The 19,570-nt window shown below is 40.3% G+C and overlaps 3 pseudogenes across 3 annotated transcripts; all 3 read right to left on the bottom strand.

Annotated features, from left to right (window-relative positions):
• Positions 1 to 8,421: 8,421 nt before the first annotated feature.
• On the bottom strand, positions 8,422 to 10,464 carry LOC146363519 (Ig kappa-b4 chain C region pseudogene; annotated as a pseudogene). Its single transcript, XR_014799206.1, has 3 exons — positions 10,408 to 10,464; positions 10,008 to 10,128; positions 8,422 to 8,921 (listed from the first exon to the last, which is right to left on the bottom strand). The product of XR_014799206.1 is annotated as an Ig kappa-b4 chain C region pseudogene (transcript).
• Positions 10,465 to 14,632: 4,168 nt separating this feature from the next.
• On the bottom strand, positions 14,633 to 16,079 carry LOC146363518 (zinc finger BED domain-containing protein 4-like; annotated as a pseudogene). The gene is made up of 2 exons (XR_014799258.1): positions 15,663 to 16,079; positions 14,633 to 15,425 (listed from the first exon to the last, which is right to left on the bottom strand). The product of XR_014799258.1 is annotated as a zinc finger BED domain-containing protein 4-like (transcript).
• Positions 16,080 to 17,291: 1,212 nt separating this feature from the next.
• LOC146363517 (Ig kappa-b4 chain C region pseudogene) lies at positions 17,292 to 19,207 on the bottom strand (annotated as a pseudogene). Its single transcript, XR_014799205.1, has 3 exons — positions 19,120 to 19,207; positions 18,626 to 18,733; positions 17,292 to 17,902 (listed from the first exon to the last, which is right to left on the bottom strand). The product of XR_014799205.1 is annotated as an Ig kappa-b4 chain C region pseudogene (transcript).
• Between the last annotated feature and the right edge of the window lie 363 nt (positions 19,208 to 19,570).

Here is a 19,570-nt window from a genome sequence, read left to right as displayed (position 1 = left end):
AGGACCTAGGGCTGGGCGATATATCGAGTTTTTTAAAAATATCGATATATTTTTATACAAGATATAAGATGTGACAATATCCTTTATATCGATATAGTCTATGTTACATTATAATTATACTTGTGGAGCCGCAAGTTTGCCTCTCTTTCGTCCACTTTTGTCTCTACGCAACGTTACTCCGCCTCGCCTCTCTCCTTCACTGAACACAACTCCCCCCCCCCTCCCCCATCGCTTCACCTACAGGCAGCGACAAGATGGACACGGCAAATCTCCGTTAACGAGTTACTGCGCATCGCCCCGTGCGTGGGGCTGGACGGCGTCAACGTGTTAACGAGCTAACCACGCTAACGCCATGCAGCCCAGAGGGACTGCACGGCCAAAAATCCTTTCATTTTCTCAAAATTTGACAGCGCGCCTTATGTATGAATTCTGGTTGTGCTTCATGACCGCGAACCGATTTTATGTGGAACATGGCGCTCAGCAAGCTGTTAAAAAATGTTTTAGTACGACTTTGGTAAGCTACGGAGCTGCACCGCTTGATGGATTGTCGGAGCATTACGGCTACCGAGGAGCCTCGCGGAGTGATACGTACTGTGCTTCAACGTAATATTACAGTATTGTGTGTATATAAGGACCATAAATGGCACCTGTAAGAGACGTGGTTACAAAGAGGATTTCAAATTCAAGGGTGTCAGTCATGCAGTAGAAGTTGGGAATAGAGCAGCTGTGAAATCTGTCTCTTTGTTATTATGCTCAGCGTCTGTTAGTTTACATTTTGACTGCACAATTGTGAGCTCTTTGTTATGCACAAAAACAACATTGTTTTCTTTTATTTATGGAGCATTATTATTTAATAAATGCTCATAATTTATTTTTGAGTAATTTTTTCATGTACATCTATGCTGTATGTTAGTAAAAGTGCCTGTGTGACATCTGGGACACAGCTTTGACTAAGAACTCTCTTTTTGTTCTTACTTTATGGCTTTAAAAAAATATCGAGATATATATTGTATATCACAGGAGTATTTGGATACGAATGCCATTTATGATAAATTTCAGTCTGCTTACAAACCCTGTTATAGTACTGAAACGGCCTTGCTCAGAGTCCTCAATGATCTCCTTCTGATTGCTGACTCCGGACGCTCTTCAGTCTTGGTCCTACTAGATCTATCCTCGGCCTTTGATATGGTAGATCATAACATCCTATTAGCGAGGCTTGAACACACAGTTGGCATTGGAGGTGCCGCCCTAGATTGGTTTAAGTCATACCTCTCTAATAGGTCCTTCTCGATCAATTTTGGCCCTTATTTCTCCTCTGCTGCACCTGTCTCCTGCGGCGTGCCTCAAGGATCTGTCCTTGGCCCCCTGCTCTTCTCACTGTATATGCTCCCCTTAGGCGCAATCTTTGAGAAGTATAACATCGCACATCATTGTTATGCCAACGACATACAGATGTATTTCAAGCTAACTGATGATCCCTCTATGTCTTTGTACGGCTTTCGCGAGTGCATGCGTGAGGTCAAAAATTGGCTCGCAGGTAACTCTCTTATTCTAAACGACAGGAAAACGGAAATTATCGTGTTTGACAGTAGAGTCCCCCGTGGCCAACTCCGTGACGCCCTCGGTTCCTTTAACAGCTTCCTCACCGACACTGTTAGTGACCTGGGTGTATTCTTGGATAGCTCTTTTAAGTTCGATAAACAAGTGTCTTCTGTTGTTAAATCTTGTTTCCATCAATTGTGTCTTATTAGCAAGGCCAGACATTATGTTCCACATAGGGACCTTGGAAAGCTTATCCACGCCTTTGTGACATCTAGGTTGGATTATTGCAACTCACTTTACTTCGGTCTTAACTCTACTCTCCTCCACAGACTCCAAATTGTTCAGAAAACAGATGCTCGTCTCCTTACTGGTAGTGGACAGCATGTCTCTATTACCCCTGTCCTTGCTGATCTGCATTGGCTTCCCGTTAAGTACCGCATTCAGTTCAAAATCCTGCTGCTTACCTTCCGAATTATTAACAATATAGCGCCAAGCTACCTCATTGAGTTACTTAGATCATACACCCCTACTAGAGCATTAAGATCATCTTCCCAGTCACTCTTGGTACTGCCGAGATCTCGGCTGAAGACTAGAGGTGACCGCGCGTTTGCCTTGGCTGCACCCGATTTATGGAATAACCTCCCCATCGCTATACGCGAGTCTGATTCCATCCATTCCTTCAAATCGCGGTTAAAAACCCACTTATTTAGCCTCGCCTTTTCTACCAGTTAACGCTTGCTTGATAGTTAGCTTAACGCTTATTCTTATCTTCGGCTTATTCTTAATTACTTTTATTTAAATTTTAAAATTTTTTTTGACTGTTTTATCCTCTACACTTAGCCTTCTTTTATGCTTTTATATGCAATTCTTTTGCCTTCGTGTGTTTTAATGCCATTCAACCTGCTAGAACGTTTTGTTTTTTAGCCCTCATCCTTCCCTGCTACTTCATCTTACCCTCTTGCATGTTAAGCACTTTGGTACACCACTGGTTTTTAAATGTGCTATATAAATAAAGTTTGTTGTTGTTGTTTGTTGTATATCACCATCCAGCTAAAAAAATATCGAGATATGAATTTTGGGTCATATCGCCCAGCCCTAGAAGGACCCACTGCTGCACATCATCTGTGAGGCTTTGCACCCCTGATGATCCACCAGGACAAACTCAGCAGTGTGTGAGGAAGAGGAGGAGGAAGAGCCAGCAATAGTTGACAGATGGAGAGAATACACAATGCAGGAACTCCAGCAACACTTAAGGGAAGATGACCAACATTAATAATTGACCAACGCGTTTCGGCTTGTGGCCTTCATCAGGGTCATAGTAAAACATCGCAGAAAATTGCTTAAATACAAGACAGGAAACAGAAAAAAATTCAAATTAACCAATCAAAACTTCATAAATGGATCAGCTGACATATAACAGGTAGGTATTGGTTAATTGGTTAAGTCACGCCCAAGTAAATACTGGACTAGATCATTAATGGTGAGGACCGGGGGGGAGGAGACCTATTCCTTAATGTTCCCTGTTTGTGAAGGACTGCTAGAAAAGTGTAAAATAATTAATGACTGAAACCAGCCCACTGAAGGAACAATGGACTGGGAGGTCAGTTCCTCACAGCAATCACAGCATTGTAAGATGGCGAAAGATGTACCCTTAGGCCCCCTCCTCGATTCAGAGATGGTCTTTCCCTTTTCACAATGCTGTGATTGCAGCCATTCCCCAACTCTCTGTGAATGGTACTCATGGCCTTTGATCAATGGTCATTGACTAGTGGTCTTTGATCAGTGGGTTTTGGTCAGTGGTTGCTGATCAATGGTCATGAGAATTTGCATAATTATGATTAAGGAACTGACCTCCCAGTCCATTGTTCCTTCAGTGGGCTGGTTTCAGTCATTATGCAAATGTACTGTTTATAAGATTTGGGGAAACCTGCAGTCAGCTGAGACTGAAGAAGTCACTTGGATGAGTGACGAAACGTTTCTCCCACAAAACGCTACGTCCAGATGAACAGAATCAATTTGTCTTCTATCGGAGGCCTCCGAGGAATCAAAAGAACTCGGCGAAGTGTTGATATTACAATAGTAATTTAAATTTTCAACAAAGATGAAATAAAATGGATGGCAAATTATTTGCAAATACTTCGGGAAAAGGTTAAAACAAGGAAACAAAAATGTACCATCTATGAACTGTTTTTGAAGATAAAATTATAAAACAAGTTTTAAAAATGTGGGTTTCAGTGAAAACAAAATGTTCAAGAAGATTTTAGTTTGAAGGCAGAATATAAACTATGATAGTAAATTGCATAGTTATGAGATAAAATGAAGCATTATATAAGATTATAAAGTAAACATTAAAATATATAATTTGGTTTCATAAATGAGTCAAATGTATTTACAGTTAACATCCAGTCTGGTTCCTCGACTAAAAGTCCACCACGGTGATACAAACTCATTGAGCCGCCGTACAAAAACCTCTGACAGTAGAGAGACACGGCTCTCTGACTCTGAAACAAACAAACTCAACAAAATCATTCACTGTTTGAATAATTAAAAAAAAATAAAAACTGAAAGAAGAAATGGTGCAACAATTTTCCAAAATTGCTCTTTTTAAAATATAATATGAGGCAAATATTTTGGATTTCAATGAAGTGAATTATTTCATGTAATATTTCATGTTTAACTAATGATTTAAATTACATATTGATCTATATCTTTGTACTACATTTCCAGAGACATTTCGTGAAATTACTGCATTTGGACAACAAGAAACAAGAAAGAAATGTTTATTCATTTCTAATGAAATTATCCTGAGATCTAAAGGAACATTTCTCCCCTAAAATCAGGTCAGATTTAAACAAATCACCATTCACCTTCCTAATTATGCTCCACAAAACATCCTTCAATGTATTTCTCATTATTATCATGAAGTGATTGATTTATTGATAAACAGCATCATCAGACTGATCCAAGTCTCTGTGTGAGTCAGTCAGATGATTTCCATAGAGAGGCACTTTGCATCAGCAGCACCATGCTCCAGTGCTCTGGGAGAGTTTATAGTCCTGAGAGTTGAACACTGGATGACTGACAGCTGTCCTTCATCACAACAGAAGCCACAGAAATCCTCCTCATCAAAAACATGACTTTGATCTGCGTCCTCATCTGGACTCTCCTCTGCTGCTGCTTCACAGGTAAAGTCCAGAGAATCAAACTCCTCTCCTCTATCAACATCTGTCCCTCTGAAATGAAGCCCACAAAACCATGAAGCTGCTTTATGTTTTTGTCTCTGTCTCCTCAGAGTCTAAACCTCAGGTCCCAGTGACTCAGCCTGGAGCAGTGAGCTCTGCTGTGGGAGGATCTGCCACCATAAAATGTACAACTGGACAGAATGTTTATAGCTCCAACCTTTTATCCTGGTACCAACAGAAAGATGGAGGAGTTCCCAAACTGCTCATTTATACTGCTACCACTCGACAATCAGGGATTCCAGCTCGTTTTACAGGCAGTGGATCAAACAAAGATTTCACTCTGACCATCAGTCAGATTCAAGCTGAAGATGCAGCAGTTTATTACTGTATGGGTGCATTTGATAGCAGCTACTGGGAACCGCGCACACAGTGAAAAACAGTCGTACAAAAACCTCCCTCAGTCAGACTGAACAGAAACTGAAGTGACTGCTGCAGCTGGAAGATACTGCAGAGACTGATACAGTTCACTGAGGACACACACACACACACACACACACACACACACACACACACACAGCATTAACATTGAGTGTATTGCTGTAAATTAAAAGACCACCAAATACTTTGAACACACAGAAAACATCAGTAGATAAATTATTTATTTATTAATTAGCTGCTGTAGAAATTTAAATAGTAAACTTTTGAATCCAGCATTCGTTTCCTCTTTCCCATCATTGCTTAGACTCCACTTTGTTAATTGCTTTATCAGAAATCTTTATTTTTGTCAAACTCTGTGCTCCAATAAATTATGGTCAGTTCTTCAGCATGATTTGTCCTTATCAAAGTGAAATGATTTTATTAGTTTGAATCTTAGGTCTTAAATTTTAAAGCAACATGAATAAATAAGGAGCTACAGAAAATCCACATTACTGCTCACAGACGTTCCTACATGATAGAAAACAAATAAGTTTAGAGTTCAGAGTTATCTCAGCACAGATGTGTTTACACATTTTAATATTATTTTACCTCAGACTGAATAAGAGCTGAACTGACTGCTGCAGAGACTGATGGATTTCCTCCAGATTTACCTTAAACAGCATCATAACCACTCATAACAACACTATTAATAGAAGCAGTAATAAACATGCATTTCACTCTTTATACAATGTAATCAGAGTATACAATGAATACATTGTAACTGTATTTGGTATCAATAAACACAGATTTGTGGGTGATTGTGATTCATGACTTCAACTTGGAAGCTGATCTTCTCTGAGCCGAAGACTCTGCCTCTCATTCCACTTTTCAAAGTCGTGCCAGGTGGTCCTTGGGCACTGTTCTCGGCTCGTGCTAGGACATCCGACTGATGCCTGTTGCCTCTGGTTCTCTGAGACTCTCACCCTTTGGCTCTGGGTGCCCCATCTGGGGCCTTCCTCCTTCTCCTGCTGTGGGCTCCTGGATCTCCTGGATCTCCTGGATCTATCGCTGTCTGCCTCTGACACCCAGGAGGGCATTACTGAACCTCCCTGCCCTCATTATTGTCTACCTTTTGTGACAATGACACACACCACAAAAAGATTGTTAATTTATGTATCTGTGCATTTTCATATCTTTGTGTTCCAGGTGCTGTATGTTTTTGTTCCCTTTGTTTTTTCTTACAGGTGCAGCAGTTGGTGACACATTGTTGGACAACACGACAACAGGCAGAGGAAACAAGAGGAACCATAGAGAACTTATAGAGCTGATCTTGGAAAAGCAACATGTTTTTGGCACCACAATGCATTCAGATCATAATTCAGATTGCATAAACTGCCAGACATGACAGGATTAAACAACATATATTAATATTATGTTTCTGTACAGGAGTGTTTGAGTAAAGTAGCTCAGAGGTAAGGCAGGACAAAACCATTTAAGAATTTCAAAAGAAACACAAAAACATCAAATTACCAGGACAATGTCTCGCTTTCCCATTTTAATATCATGATTCAAACAGGAATTAAATGCAATTTGTAAACATTTAGATATAAAATTAACTAAACTGAAGCAAAGTGGTAAAAAGTAAAAGTTAGAATAAACTGTATTCATGTCTGACCTCAAACTTTTCCAGTCAAGTTTTTAAATGTTCTCATTTTATTTTCATTATATTTATAGCTTTCAGGCTCTCGGACGCTAAAAGTTTAAATACACTGATATCCTGGAAAGATGAAATGGATATGGATATCGTGAATAATTTAATTAAGTGCTCACTCAGGTTAAAACACCATCACATGAGACACATCACACTTCTACATCTGGCTGGCTCTGTGTATACTAATGTTTTTTATTCAATGTCCTGTCATGTTTGCTGTATGGCAGGCAGGATGAAGTTTCCTGGATTCAGGATTCTTACACGGAAACAAATTTAAAGAGGCAGCTTTATTTGTTGGGAAATAATGCACAAAATAAACATTTACGAAAAACAAACCAAAACTTGAACATGGAAACTAAGAACTAGACTCTGGGGGACTAGAGACAGAAACACTAGGAAATAAGGAGCATGGAACTAGGAATGATGGACAGAAACATGGAGAAACTTACAGCACATGGGACAACACGACAACAGGCAGAGGAAACACACAAGGGAATGACACACAGGAGGAGAGCACAGATGGAAATAATCACACATAAGGAGACCAAGGGGAAGCAAAACTGAAAACTGAACACAGGACAAGGACTATCAAAAGAAAACAGGAAGCATGACAAATATGTAGATGCAGAAAAGACACTGTGACTGGGGGAACAAAAACAGAGACAGACACTAGACACTGAGACATGGAGACATGACTGCCTGTGCAACAGAGGGAACAATAAACATGGAGACAAGAGCTTATACACAGGCTTGAGATCGACACTGAGGGAGGGAGAACTAGGATCACTAAGAACTTAAGAAAAAAGATAACCAAAACCCTGAATAAAAGTAATCAAAGAATATAAATTAACAACAAAGATAAAACACTGGGTCACAGATCCAGCACTGTGACATGTCCACTTCTAAACAGGACTTTTTTTTACATACTTAGCATGCTAAAACAAAAACAGAAGGACAAAGTATTGTTTAAAATACTAATTTAAAATTGATTTATTTCCAGACATCCAGTCTGGTTCCTGAAAGAAAAGAGTTTGTATCATCATGGAGATTGAGCTAAAACCTCTGACTGTAAAGAAACACAGCTTTCTTCTTAATCGTACAATTTGGTTGTCTGAAATCAAAAATTCAAAAACTGTAATAAATAAATGCAAAATAAGAAGGCATTTTACTATTTTGGTATTATATCCACATTATCACATGCTGATGATCTGACATTAATGATAATAATGAAACTATACATGCATCCCATCCTAATAATTTTTCAACATTTTCAGATTAAAATGTAGATCATGAAGCAGCTTTGAGAGTAGAAATTATGAAGAGCACACAGATAATCTATGGTTGACATGACCTCAACAGCTTAAAAAAAAATGTGGGTTTAAAAATATGTTTAAATATTTTCACTGCACTTTACACTCGCTGTGTTCTGTTGACGTTTTTTCTTTTGGTCTGGTTTAATAAATGTTCCACAATCTTTATTTTTTAATGTGCATTTATCAAACTCACGGAGTCAAAGAACATGTTTTCTCGTTACATTTTTATTCTTTTAAGAGTTTGAAATAACAGCTTTACAACAGACACAAAAGGATGAAACTAGAGGAGATTGTTGCTATGATTGTTGTCATTATGAGATGAAAATATGACTATTTAATGAGTTTATTTTTTAAATCTGCAAACACAAAGAAACAAGAAGAAAGAAGAAGAAAAACAGCATGAAAGACTCAGTGATTGACATCAGGACTGGGAACACTGGTCTCCCCTCAGTATCTCTGAGACCAGAGTCTGGGAGCCCTGGGTGGCCTCACAGGTCACAGAGCCCACCTTCCCCCACTGGTCTGCAGTGAGCGTCAGGGTGCTGCTCCAGCTGTAGAGGCCGTCATTCTGCAGCACTCCAGGAGTCCTGCTCTCCTCCCCTCTGATGCTGCTGCTGCCACTGCTGTCGCTCGTCTTCCAGGACAGACTCCAGTCTGAGGGGAAGCCCTTGTTGGCCACACACATGAGCGTGGCCTTCCCCTGGTCCAGCTCTGCACTGGAGGGACCCAGCACCTTCAGGGCGGGGCGGGTATCACCTAGGAAACACCAATCAGCTTAGAGGACAGGAACCACAATTTGAATTTCTCCGTTAAGAAGTTTCTGTCAGGTGTTTTTTCTGCTCCACCAGTCATTCACTCACACATTGTTTCACTTCCCTTTAAGAAACCTCTCATGCATATCAGCACAGAGAGAATCATCACACAGTTTGACCTGAAATATGTTCAAACTACACTGGAAATAAAAGAAGCAGATGTGGAAACATTTACAGCAGAAGTTTGGCTTTAAAATGATTAGAAGTCTAAATCATGGACGACTGAAGAAATGAGTGGACACAAGCACAGAGCAGCTACTCATTCATATAGATTTGAAATGTTATTGAACAGCTCACATGATTTCAAACTAAATCTGAAACATCTGACACGATAAAAACATCAGAAAGCAAACTTTAACTCATCCAAACAGCAGCTGATGTGGTGGACATTTACAAACTAATCATAAGATGATGAAGTTTACTCTTGTCTACATATATTTTACTGTGACAGAAATGTAGATTAAACAAGAGAAACTTGCAGAGCTCATCTGAATTAGTCCAGTAAAAAGGACAAACATCAAACACTAAATTATTTTAAATAAAAAAATACTTTTGTCTCATCTAAGCAGTCTAACAAATAATTATTAAATAAAATGATACAATATTTAATAACAAACACAGTTTAATTAACTTACTTCCAAATTCCAGTCTGGTTCCTCCACCAAAAGTCCACCACAGTGATACAAACTCACTGAGCCGCCGTACAAAAACCTCTGACTGTAGAGAGACACGGCTCTCTGACTCTGTCAGACTGAACTAAACCTACAAGCCCTCAAAATACAACTTTATCATCAGAACCACAAATAATAATTAATACTATGAAACATCCCAGATTTTCATTGGAAATTGTCCTGAGTGTCTGAATATTCATTTCCAAAGCTGACTTTGTTTCTTAGGACAAAATTTATGAATAAAATAATTAATCAGTTACACAAAAAGTTTCCTAGCCTTTCATATTAAATCAAAGAAAAGAAAAGAAAATTACATTAAAGAGAAAAAGGACATAGAAGTAACTTTGTTTTTGACTTACTTCCAACATCCAGTCTGGTTCCTCCACCGAACGTGTACCACAGTGATACAAACTCATTGAGCCGCCGTACAAAAACCTCTGACTGTAGAGAGACACGGCTCTCTGACTCTGTCAGACTGAACTAAACCTACAAGCCCTCAAAATACAACTTTATCATCAGAACCACAAATAATAATTAATACTATGAAACATCCCAGATTTTCATTGGAAATTGTCCTGAGTGTCTGAATATTCATTTCCAAAGCTGACTTTGTTTCTTAGGACAAAATTTATGAATAAAATAATTAATCAGTTACACAAAAAGTTTCCTAGCCTTTCATATTAAATGAAATTAAAGAAAAGAAAAGAAAATTACACTAAAGAGAAAAAGGACATAGAAGTAACTTTGTTTTTGACTTACTTCCAACATCCAGTCTGGTTCCTCCACCGAACGTGTACCACAGTGATACAAACTCATTGAGCCGCCGTACAAAAACCTCTGACTGTAGAGAGACACGGCTCTCTGACTCTGAAACAAACAAACTCAACAAAATCATTCATTGTTTGTATAATTTAATAATATTATAATAGTGTAATTAAAACAAATAAAGCCCATTACAACAATATTTAAAGAATATGATTTCAAAATGTAGATTTTACAGCTTTCCACATGTGAAAACATCTCTTGAAACCTGGCACTTATTTTTTCACAACTCTAAACACTGAAACTAATTCTCAGCCTAAAACGCTTCAAAAACACTTCAGATTCATGTAGTTATGTTTTGAATTTCACAAAAATATTAAGTTCTGGAAAGTGTACCAGCATTTTTTTCTATAATTTTTTTTTTTTTTTAATTTCCGAAGGAATATGTCCATTGTTAAGACCCTGCCTACACATACAGGGTTTTTTTTAAATGAGTTTTTATTTCTATTTTGGACTTCTGTCTACAAATAATGGTGTTTTAGGAAGTTTTGAAAATTCCTTCCAGGTAGAGAAGACTGTGCTCTGTGCTGTTCTAACTGTGAAGGCTTCTAACTGGTAAACATTACGATTCAATTCGGGTTTCATCACCATGTGTTGCTTTGGTTTACTTTTGACATGTTTCTCACACACACACGTTTTCAAACGACTTCACTGACATTTATTCGTGAACAGTTAAATGAACTTCAGTAAATGTTTCCCCATCACTGCTTTTCTCAGTTGCTTTGGTGAAAGTCTTACATCAGGAACGTCATTCTCACCACTCTTAATGCAGCTCTCAAAATATGTAAGGCCTTTTTCACCACACAGACTCATCTATGCAAAAGACACTTCATAAAACACTTTCACCGTCGTTTTAAGACATCAAAACAGGTTTTTTTTGTTTTGTTATTTTTCTCAAAACCTTACCTACTTTGGAAAGAGTACTGCAAAAAATGTAGGCCTAATGTCACAAGGGGCCAAAGGCCTGTACGAAACTGGACTCAAGTGCTGGACCACATGTGGAGACGGTTGAGTTTGCTTTACACGAATCTTTATTTGGCACAAAAACACAGAGTTATACTTGACGTGGGATTCCTGACAAGAAAACGTAGTGTGGTGGCCAAAGGTGGCGTGGTGATCAAGAGGGAGAGGAAAAGGGGGTTAGTGGGTTCACAGACTTCTCCAGGTGTGACTGAATTTTAAAGAGGAGTATGGCTTATGTTGCAGGTGGAGTTGGTGGTACTTTGAGGGGAGTAGGTGAAGGTCCAGGTGAGCTGAATAGATTTAAGATGGGCTGACCTGAGCTCCAAGTGATCCTGTGAGAAGCAGTGGGAAGAGGGCAGCAGGTGTGATATTGAAATCCTTCCCAGGAGACGGAGCATGAAACTGCAGTGAGTATGGCCGAGTGCATAGACTTGGGCAAGGAGCATGAAGCATGGTAGCCTGTTACCACCGAGGGTAAGTTGGCAAAGTAGCAGTGAAGAGACGGCAACGCTGGTCTTAAATATCTTGAGCAGATTGGCTCCATGTGAGGAGATGACGGCTCTGCACAGGGGCAGACACAGGAGAACATGGACTTAGTGGAAATTTACCAGCAGCTCACCCGGACTGTGACAGCTAATGAGAAGTTAAAAAATGTTTTCAGAAACAAAAATCAAATCTGATGTTTTTTTGTATTTGTTTAACCTTACAAAACTGGTGAAATGGAGAAAAGCAAAATAATACTCATTAAACTATATGTGTGTTCTGTTCACATTATCGACACATCCTCACCCTGGCTGGGGGGCTTCTTTGCCTCCCTCCTGCTGTGTGCCCAGCCTGGAGGCTGCGGTCTGTGACCGGCTCCCTGTTATAGTGTTTCCTCACCTGGCTCATGTAAAGATTGATTGATTGATTGATTGATTGATTGATTGATTGATTACTACAGTGCCGTGATCTTCCTCATGCTGTGTGTGTTTTGTTAGATTCTTCCCAGTTTGGGTTTTGTGGAGTTTTCTGTTCAGCAATAAAAGCTGCCATTTTGAGTTCAGTCCTGTTTCCAGTGAGTTTGCGTTTGGGTCCAATTCCTGCCTGGACACAGCCGATCATGACAGTTGTGAGCTGTGAGTTGAAGCTGCTTTATGTTTTTGTCTCTGTGTCCTCAGAGTCCAGAGGACAGATCACAGTGACTCAGCCTGGAGCAGTGAGCTCTGCTGTGGGAGGAACTGTGAGGATCAAGTGTAGGACCAGTCAGGATGTTCATGGCTCCAACTATTTAGCCTGGTACCAACAGAAAGATGGAGGAGTTCCTAAACTGCTCATTTATGTTGCTAGCAATCGATATTCAGGGATTCGAGCTCGTTTTACAGGCAGTGGATCAAACACTGACTTCACTCTGACCATCAGTGGAGTCCAGGCTGAAGATGCAGCAGTTTATTACTGCCAGGGGGAATTCTATATTAACAGTCAGTGGGTGTTCACACAGTGAAAAACAGTTGTACAAAAACCTCCCTCAGTCAGACTGAACAGAAACTGAAGTGACTGCTGCAGCTGGAAGATACTGCAGAGACTGATACAGTTCACTGAGGACACACACACACACACACACACACACACACACACACACTGATTTAATTGTGAAAATCATTCTTTAAGATAAATATATTGAAAAACATGCGAGCTGATTGAAGAAAGTCCCTGTTAAAGTCAGATCATTTCCATAGAGAGGCACTTTGCATCAGCAGCACCATGCTCCAGTGCTCTGGGAGAGTTTATAGTCCTGAGAGTTGAACACTGGATGACTGACAGCTGTCCTTCATCACAACAGAAGCCACAGAAATCCTCCTCATCAAAAACATGACTTTGATCTGCGTCCTCATCTGGACTCTCCTCTGCTGCTGCTTCACAGGTAAAGTCCAGAGAATCAAACTCCTCTCCTCTATCAACATCTGTCCCTCTGAAATGAAGCCCACAAAACCATGAAGCTGCTTTATGTTTTTGTCTCTGTATCCTCAGAGTCCAGAGGACAGATCACAGTGACTCAGCCTGGAGCAGTGAGCTCTGCTGTGGGAGGAACTGTGAGCATCAACTGCAAAACGAGTCATAGAGTAGATGATGGTGTTGACCTGTCATGGTACCAACAGAAAGATGGAGGAGTTCCTAAACTGCTCATTTACTATGCTAGCACTCGATATTCAGGGATTCCAGCTCGTTTTGCAGGCAGTGGATCGAACACTGACTTCACTCTGACCATCAGTGGAGTCCAGGCTGAAGATGCAGCAGTTTATTACTGTCTGGGTGAATTCTATGTTAACAGTCAGTATTCGTTCACACAGTGAAAAACAGTCGTACAAAAACCTCCCTCAGTCAGACTGAACAGAAATTGAACTGACTGCTGCAGCTGGAAGATACTGCAGAGACTGATACAGTTCACTGAGGACACACACACACACACACACACACACAAACACACACACACACACACACCTCACAGTCCTTCTAAAATAATTTCACAATCATTTGTTAGGCCCTGATACAACTTAAACTATCATAACTAATGTCTAACAGTAATGTTTATGTGGGTTTGACTCAAAACATCAGACTTGTGTCCATCCTGACGAGCTAGCACAGAAGAACATGTGAAACACAAAACAGTTGATACTGTGAGTCAGATCTGTGATGAAGAAACTCTCCTGTAAATATTCAAACTGGGAAGTAGTTATTAAATGAGAATATTTTAGTAAACTGCAGTACTGATATATGTATGTATGTAGATTGCTCAGCTACATTCTTGGTCACAGAAATATTTCACATGATTTGATCTGAAGATTTAAAGTTTAGTTCATCAAGTCTTTAACTTCATCTTTGTGACATAAATTATTCTGACATTTACACTTTTTAACCTGCACTGATGTTCTGAAAGAGACATTTTTTAGTGTCTCCTATGTTGAGAAAGAAAGTTTAGTTTTTCTTTGGATTATTTTATCAATTCTGACTTTGAAGAAAACCAGGACGGGTCTCATCATGGGTCACATGCAGGTTACAGGGATGCACCGATACCACTTTTTTGGAAAACGAGTACGAGTACGAGTACTTGCATTTCAGTACTCGCCGATACCGAGTACTTAATAAAAACATGATTTAAATTTACAGGTAACAGCTTTAGTCATATAATTTAACAAAAAAAAAAACAAGGGACTGGTTTGGAATTAAGAACATTTATTTAAAATGAAAAGCATGTTGTATGCAACATATTACAGAATAAATAATTATTAAAAAAAAATTTAAACAGTGACAGTGCAACTCAAGTATTTTTTTCAGTTTGTTGTAAACTCTGCCGCTTTGGACAACACAAGGGGCATTCATAAGCATCTTTGATATTTAGTGTACAATATTTGAATAAACTAACAACATCCACCAACATAGAACTGTGGCAGTCAGTGCAACTGAGGTAGGTATTAACATCAAGTCTAAGACGACTCACTTAACGGAGCCTATTTAGAAAAAGTGGGTGGCAGGTTTTTTTTAAGAAAAGTAGCTTTTCTGCATTATCAGCAGTCAGCCTGTTTCTGTTTTCATCTATAATGTGTGACACTGAGCTAAAAAGCCTTTCACTTTCCACACTGCTACATGGGGCTGAGAGGTATTTACGGGCTATTTTAGCCAAAGTGGGGAACCTGATTTTGTTGACACCCCAGTACTTCAGAGGACTGTCTTCACGAGGACTTGGGGCCTCTCCGAGGTATGTGTCGAGCTCAATGGCAGCACCTGCTGCCAGCGGCTGTGCTGCCTGGGGCTGCTCCTTAGCGATTTCGTCAAATACAGTGTCCAGACTGCTGCTAGTGCTGGCCTGGGCCTTGAGGAACAGTTTAGCAGGAGGTTCTGCAGCTTCTGCCCGACTCCCCTCTGCCTCAGTTCTGGACATCATCTGCAGCTCCTGCTTCAGGTGCAGCTTGGCCTCTGGAGCAGTGTTGTTGGAGAAGAAGCGATCTTTATACCTGCACAAAATTCATAAATGTATTAATATGTGGAAAAATAGTTCACTTTCCCTTAAACCACTGTCACAAATGCCAGCCATTTGACTTTCTGGTAGTAATAAGGGAAATATATTTCATATTGCATACATTTGTATTTGTGTATTTTAGTTACAAATATATAATATTTCAGATGGAAAATAATCTTACATTTAGTACTGTAGCTATACTCATTGAATACCTATAGCACACAGACTTTACCTTGGGTCAAGTATGGTGGAGATGAAGTACAGTGGGTTGGTCTCGACGTCACTGAAGCGCTTCTTGACAGCTGCCAGTAAGGTTGCTTTCATTGTCTTGACGCCGTGGTCCTCGTCTGTTTCTCTGTTTAGAAGTCTCACTAGCACAGTCACAGCTGGGATGACATCAGAGGCTAGTGCGTCGTAGCTGCTCACTTTTTTAGTTAGTTCCTCAAAAGGGGCGAGGATGGCAACAGTCGTCTCCATAAGAGCCCATTGGTGAGCGGCGAGATAGTCAGGGAGTTCATGCTCGGACACCCCCAGCACTCGCTTTTGCTCTATGAGGGACTGGAGCATGTAATACGTGCTGTTCCAGCGCGTCTGTACGTCCTGCTGCAGTCTCTTTATTGGTTGGTTGAGCTGTCCCTGAATGTCCTCGAGGCGGGAGTAGGCTAAGGCGGAATGTTTAAAATGCCCAACTATTTTCCGCCCCACTGCTAAAGCATCAGCTATGCTCCTCTGTGCTAATAAGCCCTCGTGAACAGCCAGTTGGAGCGTGTGCGCGACACACGGCAGACTTGGGAGCCCTGCGTCATTCATGGCTTTAATCATGTTTTTGGCATTGTCACGAAGCACAACATGTACTGATGTTTTAGGTATACCCCATACCTGGAGCATTTCCTCAAACACATGCGCTATAGCCTGGCTGGTGTGCGAGCCGCGGAATTGTTTCGCATGTAATATGGCTCGTTGCTGCGTGAAACTCTCGTCTATCCACTGGGAGGTTAGGCTAATCAGCGACACGGGGCTAACACTGCTTGTCCAAATATCCGTGGTGAAACTAAACGCAGAGGAGGCTTGCAGTAGGCTGTGGATGTTTTTTCACGGAGTCGTGTAGTTTAGGCAGCTCCGTGTCAGTCATGTAGCGGCGGCTTGGGACATCATATTACTCGATAATTGCCTGTGTTATTTTCACAGCACGTGGATTGTCTCTGGACATTTTCTCTCGTCTTGCAAGAGTTTGCTGCAGCGTGGGTTGAGTTGGTTTATAAGCGTGGGTAAGCTCTTTGTACTCGTTGTCGTGTTGGGATTTTAGGTGCTTGATTAAATTACTTGTGTTAAATGGGCTACCCTTTGAACCTCCTCTGGACAATTTCGCTGTGCACAATTTGCAGTCCGCCTTTGTTTTGTCGTCTTCATTCACTTTGAAATAGTTCCATACGGCTGACATGACTCGCCTCGCCTTCTCCCCGCTCTGAGCTGCAGCCGGGGCCTGGGGGCGGGCACTCGGCGCTTGTGATTAACCCCTTACATGCCGCTCAAACATAGACAGTTCTCAGACCGTGGTATCGGGGGACTTTTGACGAGTACTTTAGAAAATGTGGTATCGAGGCCGATACCAGATACCGGTATCTATCGGTGCATCCCTAGCAGGTTACAATAATCTGTCACCATGCTTTCTACTTCTTCTACACCCAACAGCAAATATCATCACAAAATCCAACATGATGGAAAATAATGCAGCTGCAAAAGACTTTAAAACTATTTATAACAGGGAGCAGCTGTTGGCTGTTATTCTATTTTTAACTTATTGCTTTTTCTTTTCTTTTTTTAGTTGTTTTCATTTTTTTACATTTACACTCTGATGTGATACAGCACATGTGATTCTCTCAGTCAAAGTTACTGAAGCAGAGATTTTCAGTGTATGGAAGCATCACTGCTGAACCTGAAGGATGATTATCAGACAGAAGAGCAGCTGAATGGAAACACATGAAAACCACGATTTGAAGACCTCAGTTTTTATTTGAAGTATTAAAACCATCAACAGTGCCACAAGCATGAAAACATGAAAACTATCAAAGCAATACAGACACAGAAGGAGCAGACTGAGAGAAGCTGCAGACTAAAGCCAGTATCAGAGTCCCAGTGAGTCAGCTCGGGACTGGGAACACTGGTCTGTCATCAGAGTCTCTGAGAGTGGAGTGTGGGAGCCCTGGGTGGCCTCACAGGTCACAGAGCCCACCTTCTCCCACTGGTCTGCAGGGAGCCTCAGGGTGCTGCTCCAGCTGTAGTGGCCGTCATTCTGCAGCGCCCCGGGGCTCCTGCTCTCCTCTCCACTGCTGCGTCTTCCATCCACCTTCCAGGACAGCCTCCAGTCTGAGGGGAAGCCCTTGTTGGCCACACACATGACTGTAGCCTTCCCCTGCTGCAGCTCCTCACTAGAGGGCGCCAGCACGGTCAGGGAGGGGGTGACTCGACCCACTGCAGAGAGAGAGAGAGAGATGTTAGAGAAACTGGGAGTTTGGGTGAAACTGATCTCCAGATGTTTCACTTCCCTCTCTGAGCTTGGTAACCATGGTAACAGACAGGCTTCACTGCTGAACCATGGCAACAGATGAGTTTCAGTACCAAAGATAAAAATATTAAAGCGTTTCTTTGACTTCTGATCTAATCGTGTGTGTTATGTTTGAATTATTTATTAGTTTTATAATTAGAAAACAAACAAAAATTAAAATGTGAGAATTTTGTCATAAACAATTTAGTATGTAAAAAAGAAAAAAGCATAGACCTGTTTTGCTCTATTTGGGAACAATAAAGATAACTGTACTTACTCACACTTTAAAATTCATAAACTCAGCAAACCTCAGACAGCAAACTGTTAATGTGTCATTAATAATGTTAAATCGTTTAGAACTATTAATTTTAAATGGATGTCACATTATTTGCAGCAAAAGGTTGAAGACAAAACTTTCATGGAAATGTAAAATATATAAACGTTTTCTACTTTCCTTCAAGAAAAAAAAACTTTTAAAAGTTTAATTTCCAGTAAAAATAAATGCACAAGACGATTTTCGTCTAAATTCAAAATTTACACTGATATTAAATTTTATATTCATGAGAAACATGAAGTATTTATGTAGAAGGAAATGAAATTAACCTTAATGATACAGGTTTTAGCTTCATAAATGAGTCAAATGTACTTACAGTTAACATCCAGTCTGGTTCCTCCACCGAACGTGTACCACAGTGATACAAACTCATTGAGCCGCCGTACAAAAACCTCTGACAGTAGAGAGACACGGCTCTCTGACTCTGAAACAAACAAACTCAACAAAATCATTCACTGTTTGTATCATTTAATAATATTATAATAGTGTAATTAAATCAAACAAAACCCATTACAACAATATTCAAAGAATATGACTTCAGAATGTACATTTTACAGTTTTCCACATGTTCAATTTAAACCTGAGACTTTTTTTCACAACTCTAAACACTGAAACTAATTCTCAGCCTAAATTTGTCATGGTCCTGGGTCTTTTGACCCAGTGTTTTGTGCTTGTTATTATTATGATCGTATGTTCTAGTTTATTCTGATTATGTTTTCGGGTTAAGATGTTCTAGTTCTTTGGTTTTGGTTTCTGTTCTTGGTCAATATCGTGTCCCTGAGTTCTGTCAGTGTATATTTCCTGTTTTACTTTGAAGGTCTGTGTCTTTGGGTAGTGTGTCTAGTTTTGCTTCTCTTGTCTCGTTCGCTCTAACGTCTTCCAGCCGTGCTTCCCTCATGTCTCCTATTCCCTGATTACTCCACTGTGTATTGAAGCCCTGTGTTAGCCTTTCCCTTTTCGTTGTATCGTTAACGTTGGTTCACTCTCATCTTACACTGTGTGTTCTGTCTGCCTGCCTGTGAAAGTTTGTTTTTGTATCTTCAGTTTTGTTATTTTAGAGTTCAGCATTAAAGCTGTTTTGACTTCACGTTTGCCTCTATGAGTCCTGCGTTTGGGTCCTCGTCTCCTGCCTGCACACAGCGATCCATGACAAAATTCCAAAAAACTTCTGATGGCCTGTATGAAACTGGACTCAAATGCTGGACCACATGTGGAGACGGTTGAGTTTGCTTTACACAAATCTTTATTTGGCACAAAAACA

The sequence above is a fragment of the Perissodus microlepis genome, chromosome 22 (assembly GCF_051167445.1).
Source record: "Perissodus microlepis isolate ML-2025 ecotype Zambia chromosome 22, ASM5116744v1, whole genome shotgun sequence".
Taxonomy (NCBI): domain Eukaryota; kingdom Metazoa; phylum Chordata; class Actinopteri; order Cichliformes; family Cichlidae; genus Perissodus; species Perissodus microlepis.
This window is presented reverse-complemented; position numbering and strand designations above follow the sequence as displayed.